Source organism: Primulina eburnea, chromosome 4 (genome assembly GCF_022965805.1).
Source record: "Primulina eburnea isolate SZY01 chromosome 4, ASM2296580v1, whole genome shotgun sequence".
Lineage (NCBI taxonomy): Eukaryota > Viridiplantae > Streptophyta > Magnoliopsida > Lamiales > Gesneriaceae > Primulina > Primulina eburnea.
The window spans coordinates 5,843,826-5,852,566 of NC_133104.1; the positions used below are offsets into that span (position 1 = coordinate 5,843,826).

Here is an 8,741-nt window from a genome sequence, read left to right on the forward strand (position 1 = left end):
AACTAACAAATCTTAATTTTAATATAATTTTTTTTTAAAAAAATTATATTATCTCATAGTCGATTTTTTTTTTAACAATCCAATTTTTTTAAAAGCTTGGGATAAAATTTAAAAATATGATAAGAAAAAAAATCACTTGATTGGAAAATTTTGAAATGAATGTTAAATTAAGATGAGATATAAAATTTTAAAAATAGTTTAATTAGCAATATTTTAATTTTATTTGATGTATTTTTTCATAATTAAAGATATATATAAATTTAACTATAAATTTTAAATAACCAAAGTTCTAGATAATTTATTTTAGAGAGAAGACTACTAATAAATTTAACAAAAAATTTTATAGAAGGATAATATTGTCCACTAATATTTCAAAAAATAAAAGCGAAGTGTAAACAATAATAAAATAATAATAGTTGGTGTATTGGAACGTGATAATTTGAAATTCAATGAATTAAAATATATAGCGGATTTCGATACACAAAAAACTTCAGACCAAGTTGAAATCTGTACGTATTAAATATTTTAGTTTTATGAAATTATTTGTTTGGATTCAGAACCAAATAATTAGAAAGTAGAATACATCGGATTTCAAGGCTGGGAGGGTCATCAAAGGGTGAAAAGAACACTCCATAGTTGTACACCAACTTTGAAATTAAAACAAATATAATGGTTTAGGATTTAGGATTTAGGACTTGTTATACTAAAATTGTAACATAATTGGGTCGGAAATACAAATTTTAGATATGTTAAATTTATTATGAGCCAAATGGAAACACAATTAATTATAAATTTGGATTCAAAATTAAATTAGTCACTCATATATTCAAAGTTTCTTGATTTCCCAAATAACTCAATCATTGTTAACTCTCGTTTTGTAGAATTTCTCGCTTTATCTAAAGTTATAGTTGGGGTAATAGTGCAACTCAAATTTTTTAAAGTGCATAGCAGTCCAAAAATCATGATTCGATCACTCTACCAAACATGAACAATCATTAGACCTGAAAACGTCCTTCCACCATTAAGTATAAAATCCATCTACTATTTTTATATTACAACATGTTGTAATTTTTGTTCCTTTCACTGGAAAACTGTTGGTTTTGCATGCCAATTAGTTGGTGGCCCAATATTAATACTTTGCATGCTGTCACAAAATTATTGGCCTTATATGTTTCAAGCATTCAGCAAGTGAGTATGAGCAAAATAAAATGAAAACATACATGTTATTCTCGTTTTGAAAACAAAAGATCTTTGGTGGCTATGTTAGGGGAAAAAGTGGACATCTACCGACCACCATTAACTTCAAAGTAAACACATGGATCAGTGTCTGCAGGGGGAGACTTATCTGCCATTCTTCTTGGAATGAATTTGTGCAAAAGGTTGGGTAGTGAATGCAATAATTTAGTTATTTGGTTTGGAGTTTTCTTTTTTCGGAGCATGCTTTCTTGGGATTTCAGCATATCATGAAGCCAACTAAATTTGCATCATCGATTCCAAATCCTGTAAACTAGAATTATACAGAATTTCTTTCTTTGACTTCAAGAAGTTGCACAAAATGATATTCGGGAGCGTCGGGAAAAAAAAAACTTCGAAATAAACACTATTTACATATGCGTGTATCTATATATGTATGTATCGGATCAATCCGAAGTCATAATTTGAGGCAAAAGGTAAAACATGACTACATGAGTGACCCTATTGTGAATGGTTATGGACTGGAAGATTCATTTTGTAATTATTTGTTTCACGTGAATTGTTGCTATTAAAATAATTGGATACAATGTATATAAAAAAAAGTAACAAAAAAAAAAATAAACAAAAACTTGATCACGTAATATATATAAGTTAGAGTAGGTCTCTTGTGAGACGGTCTTACGAATTTTTATCTGTGAAACGAGTCAATCCTACCAATATTCACAATAAAAAAGAACATTCTTAACATAAAAAGTAATATTTTTTTATGGATGACTCAAATAAGATATTTGTCTCACAAATTAATACGACATGTAAGACTTGCCTCACAGAAATTTTTGCTTATAATTTAATCTATGAAGCGTTGTTTTCATAAAATGTTTCTCTACCCCCGAAAAATAAAATAAAAAATAAACAAATAATCATCAAATGTATCTATAATTACAAGATCTTGCAAAGTAGAAAGTAAAAAATGTGTCGGTTTTAAACTTTATTGTAAAAAAGCACCACGTATACTCACATTAATTAAAAATAATAAAGTAACTCATATAATTTCAACATTATTATTAAATAATATAATAGACAGGCTTGTAAATTCAGCCTTTCTTGATGGATTCATAAAAAGGTTAAACTGGTGTAGCTTTGAAGTAAAGAGAGGAAACTCTAGAGCATCTCTTTTTTCTCCACTGATCCACACTCCCAATTCTTGAAAATCCCAAGAAAATTTTGGATCTCAGCATCTAAATTTCTTGAAACGTAGTTTGTGCCTTTTAATTTCGAGATATGGGGAGAGATTATCATATTGTGCTCAAATTCTTGATGCTATTGTTGCTGTTTGCATCAAGAAATGAGCCTACGGTTATGGCGGAGGAGGAACTCAGTGCTCAGTCATGGGTTGGATCCAAGTACCAGATCGAATGCACTATGTGCTCAGCCTGTGACAACCCTTGCAACACACCTTCGCCGCCGCCACCCTCTCCGCCTCCTCCGACCACCACTGCCATTTGCCCACCACCACCATCTCCACCTGTCTACTACTACAACCCACCACCTCCATCTCCACCTGTCTACTACTACAACCCACCACCACCACCACCACAGCAGCCGACCTATACATACTACCCACCCCCACCTCCCGGGGGCGGTGGCTACTACAAACCTCCGCTGACGCCGCCGTACCCAACTGGGCCCGCACCGCCGCCGCCCAACCCGATTGTGCCTTACTTCCCATACTACTACTACAACCCTCCATTACCTTCATTATCTCCCCCATTCAAGAAAACCTCCTCACCTTTCTTGATCATCATCACGATTTCGCTTTTCTTCATCTTTTGTTAAAGAAAATCTAATCTTTTTTTTCACCTACTTTTAATCTTAAATTTTTCTTGTAGACAGAAATTTGTAGAAAGCAAAAATAATGTGTATCAAGGATTCACAGATCTAGGCGGATAGAGTCAAAGCAGGTGGCTCGGACAATTTTGTAAACTTCCCGAGATACCCTTTGTTGATCATCAAGAAATGAAGGAACATGGAGGGCCATTTCGGGAGGGACCAGAACTAGCTAGACGCCATTCTTCTTCTGATTCAGTGCAGCCAGCGGTCTGTAAATTCTCGAAACTTTTAATTTTTTTCTTAAAAAAAAAATATTTCTTTGGCAATATTTGTGTTATTTAATTATCAAAGGATTAATTAATGACATGTTTTATGGGATTTGAATTAGTCAATTTTAATGATGTATTACAAATCTATACTTGTCTTTTTGACCTTTCTTTATCAATTCTGTTGAATATTTGTTGTCCACAATTAATGCATCTGATTAATAATTTTATATGCAATTATGATAAACGGCACTGATAGTAATAATTAATTGCGGCTATTTATCAATTAATTTTATTTGTCATTATAGAATTAATTAATTTTTAATGTCATGCCTACGTTGAATCTTGCAGTAGAAGAAGTCCACCATCACACTTCAATGCAATCTATGAATTAAATGAGCCGTTTTATTCATTTTAAATTATATGTTTCCAGAATTATGGATAATTTATAGCTCTCGACCTTTTAGTGGATACTATAATTGAGTAGACTTATTACTTATAATTACAGTGATGAATGAATCGAGTCGGTTGACGAGTTTTTTTTTTTTTTTTTTTTGAGTTGTGTTGATATCATTCGACTCATCCATAGTAGTTGAATTTGAGCTAGATCCAAACATGGTTGGATGTATGATCAAATCGAATTTATATTATACTCGAAAATCAAACGGACTAACTAATTTGATCCGAAATTCTAATATTTACTTGGTTAAGTATGATGATTGAGTTTGATTAAACAAATCGAATTCGAATTCAAACTGAGGCCAGAATTTGCTTTGGTTTATTTGTATCTCTATCGTTGTATCGGTGACGGGGATCCCGACTGTTATCTTTTGGGTGCGTATTGGATAATCCAATGTCATTTATTCAGATGACTTGGTTTGCATGCTATCGATATTTATTTAAGCTACTGGATACGTAGATCAGTACGATATGGTCGATAACGTGGTTCACGTACTATTACATTAATCTTCTAGTTGACCATATTGTAAGGGGCCGTTTTAGAAAATTGGATGAACATCCCCATCATATTATCAGTTTTTAGTATTAATATCCCAATCATATAAAATTTGTTGGGATAAAAAATTGTATCGACGAAGTGTCCTGGATCGTGACTTAACAACCCTACAATGAACAATGACATTACCTTTTATTGTAATTAATAATTTATAAAGTGTAAAGTGATTTCATAGGGATGACGCAAAAATACTTACATTATTTCTTATATCATATATTTTTTTTTAAAAGAAAGTATATAGTAAGACGGTCTCACAAATTTTTATCTATGAAACGGGTCAACCCTACCAATATTCGCAATAAAAGTAATACTCTTAGAATAAAAAGTAATATTTTTTATTTATGACTCAAATAAGAAATCTGTCTCACAAAATACGACCCGTGAGATCGTCTCACACAAGTTTTTGTCTTTTTTAATTATGGTATCCAAAAAATTTGGTAATGCTAAACATATCAACATGTTCCAGCTTTATTTTATTATTTTTATTCAAAAAATATGTCTCTTGTGAGACGGTCTTACGAATCTTTATCTGTGAGACGAGTCAATCACAGCGATATAGATTTACGATAAAAAGTAGTACTCTTAACATAAAAAGTAATATTTTTTCATGGATGACCCAAATAATTGATCTGTCTCATAAAATACGACCCGTGAGATCGTCTCACACCACAAGTTTTTGTTTTTATCCAAATTTCATTATAGCTTATTACCTAATATTTTAAATAAATTTGGTCAAATAACTTTTAGATTATCTAAAAAATAGACTCCTTCAGTTTCCATACTTTGATATATGCTCTGACTTCTTCTTTATTTAGACAAATTTAATATGCATGTGAAATCTTTAATGATACATATCATAAATTATAGTCGTTCTCTACTCGAACACAGAGATCAAAACACAGCACGGAAATCCAAAATAATTTTATTTCATTCGCTCCAACACATCAATTTCTCCGCATCTTGAACTACCATCGAATCGAACCATTTTTTCCATGAAATTAAACCTAATCGCCCTAAAAGTATATATGTGTAACAAAGAGAAAGTGTGAAGTGACTCGTATAAAATCAAAGATTCTTCAACGCTCAAGTCAGAGTCAATATTAGAAGAGTTTTGCGTAATAATAAAGTCATCTCAACGAACAAAGTCCGTATATGATTCGAAGAGTAATAAGATGACGTATCAATATGACATGTAATATGATTATTCAAGTAATATCATTATTGTAAATCATTTCAAAAAATTTATATTCAATAGCCCAAAGTCATTTCACACACATATATAATTAATTTAAAATAATATAGTTAAATCAAGAATAAGAGAAAAAACATGTTATATACACTGCTCATTGAACTAATTCTCCTCCCCGGAGCGTTGAATAAATTCTCAGTACCATTTGTGACCTGTCAAATTTACTTTAATGTCTAAGTTTGCTTTTATAAAATTTTATTTACAAATAAATATTTTTTTATATAATTTTTCAAATATAATTTATGAAAGATTGAAATTGATAGGAGAGGGCATTAGCTGGATGGCATTTTAGGTTAGAGGTGTGGGGGCCCTATGCCTATTTTTAAATACGGGGACAAAATAAGCACATTTTTTTGTCCTTTTCTCTGTTTTTTGAACTTTTTTTAAGGATCTTTTTTAATTTTTCATGTTTAGTTATTTATTTATATTTTTGTGAGGGAAGAAAGCCAATGTGTGCAACCACAATTTAAAATAAGAATTTTTAAAAAATAAATCCTCATATCTTAGTTTCATTTAGAATTTATTCCATCGTTCATAAAAATTTAGTTTAAGCTCTCTACTGTATTTAAGATTTTGTAAAATCTTTCTTGAACCTTATTGCACAAAATTTGAGTAATGTGTAATTCGATAGGTAATAGAATATGATTTACTACCATATTTCATGAGTCTCTTTTCTTTGGAATTTTGATGTAATGTTAAAGTTCGACTGAAATCTGGATTTGTCAAGTTGTAGGAAATTCTTAGGTAAATTGCTCGTACAATTTTCCTACGCATAGATTTCCCGAGATTATTCATCGTATTGAATTTTGAAGATTATCCACTTGTTTATCACACATAATAATGACAAAGGTATATGTAAGTTTGGATATGCAGTTTCTCTATTTCGGGTATATCCACAGAATTGAGAGAAAATAACAACAAGAATGGGCATTAACCCAGCCAAAATTCGGGATAATATAGCAGGAAAATTTCCTAAGATATGGATTTTCGTTGTGATTAATGAAGTCTAATCAAATTATATTTTAATAACGATTAAAAGTTAAGAACCTCCAAAATGAAAGCTAAAAGTAGGGTAATTGAAATGTATATTGAACAAGTTTGATTTTAGATGTTCAAGGACTTGGATAATTCTTCTGTCACCTCTTCTTCCTCACGAAAAAATATACACAATAAAACGTTGTAAATTACAACAATTTGTAACAAATCGATTCAGTAGGTCTTATTATTGCCTAACAGAAACTTCTAGCATCTCACAAACTTAAAAAACTTGATCAATAAACTTTTACTGCCAGATTACAAGTATTTCAGAATGAAGCTTTACACACAATAGTTCCTTGTTGATATGATATAAACTCTTAAGTGTGTGCTTCTGAAAATCTTGATCAGTTTGGCTCTTGATAGTTTGAGAGTAATAGATAATTTTGAAGGTCGAGAGAGCTTGAGACTGATTGTTCACTTCTTCTATTTATATGCTTCGATCCAATTGTTAGTAGGATGAAATATGATTATCATTCCAAATGAGGTAGCAGTTGTTCACGTCGTTTTTCAATGTAATTGTCATTTCTGGCAATCGTACAATATGGGTAGTGCTTGAGAAATTCTGGTATTTATAGGTAATCAGATATTGTATCAGTACAGAAAACTTTATCCAAAAAATAAGCCAGGTCCTGAGTTTTAACAGAGTAAACTGATAATTTCAAGAAATGTTTTTAGTCGAGCCTGACTGATTTTTGAATAAAAGTTGTTCTTATCAGTTTATTTTGACAATCAGTTTTCCACTTAATAAGGTCTTTATTCCCATGTATCAATTTAGTAATATTCATATCGGTTGGGCTGCTGCTTGTTAATCATAAAAATAAACCTAATTGTTGGGTGAAATAATTGTCTCTGCTTGGTAGAGCGATCGAACCGTGGTACTTGAGCTGCTGTGCGGTTTAAAAGATTTGAGTTGCACCATTACCACCAGCTTTAGCTTTTGGTGAAGCGGCAAGTGCTCGGTTCTACAATGGGTATAAGAGCCAATGTCACGGGTTCGCTTCCCATTGATTGCAAGAAGTGCAATTATTGGGAGGGAGATTGTTGGGTGCAATAATTGTCCCTGCTTGGTATAGCGATCGAACCGTGGTGCTTGAGCTGCTGTGCGGTTTAAAAGATTTGAGTTGCACCATTACCACCAACTATAGCTTTTGGTAAGACGGCAAGCGCGCGGTCTTACACTAATTTTTCCTAATACTACTAGTGTAATACTCAAGAATTTGATTAACGTAATCTGAGATGATTTACGTAAGCTGATATGATTATAGATGCATTATGCCGAGACCGAACGGGGCCAAGTAGATGAATCACACAAAATTGGACAGAACTAGTGGCGCCCGAGCGGTAGTTTTTGACCGCCCGAGCGCCATTGTTCAACAAGAATATGGTTCGGGCAGAAGATGTGGCGCCCGAGCGGTAGAATATTACCGCCCGAGCGCCAATGTGTGATAAGCCAAGCATCCGGGCAGAAAGTGCCGCGCCCGAGCGGTACTTTCTTACCGCCCGAGCGCGAGACGTGTTGCATGCGGGGTTTGCCATTTGCCTTGCTGCATGTCCATGTATGTATATATATATATATATATATATATATATATATATATATATATATATATATATATATATATATATATATATATATATGCACGAATTCTTGAGAATTCAGACGAAAAGAGAATCGAGAAAGGTTTCTGGAGAAGAGTGAAATATCCTTACGCCTTTTGTGAGAAATCCGTCCGTCCGATTTTGAATCCGACTGCGGTACTGAGTTCCTATCAACGTAGGCTACAACTGGACGTAAGTTTTGCTACGTTTTGATATGTTTTGAAATTATGGTATCATCAGAATCTGATATGATTCCTATATGATGTTCTTGATATGTTAGACATCGTATAACTGAAACTGGATTGAGAAACAGATACCATATGAAATTGTTATGATTTTCGGAATAGTTTCTGAATCAATTGATATCAGAATTGAGTTGTTATTGATTATGAGATGTTGGAATTGATATCTGACTGATATAATATGGCTGGATATATTGAGATTATGATGTTATGTTGTTGAAACAGAATTTGATTAAATTCTGATTATATCCAGTATTGATTGAGTGATGTATTGATACCGTACCCTCAATATCGTTATTGTCAGACTG

At 32.3% G+C, this 8,741-nt stretch overlaps 1 long non-coding RNA gene across 1 annotated transcript; it reads right to left on the bottom strand.

Moving 5' to 3' along the window:
• Window positions 1–2,571: 2,571 nt before the first annotated feature.
• On the bottom strand, window positions 2,572–2,987 carry LOC140830783 (uncharacterized). Its single transcript, XR_012117671.1, has 2 exons — window positions 2,756–2,987; window positions 2,572–2,719 (listed from the first exon to the last, which is right to left on the bottom strand). It is a non-coding gene; the product is annotated as an uncharacterized lncRNA (long non-coding RNA).
• Window positions 2,988–8,741: the final 5,754 nt, after the last annotated feature.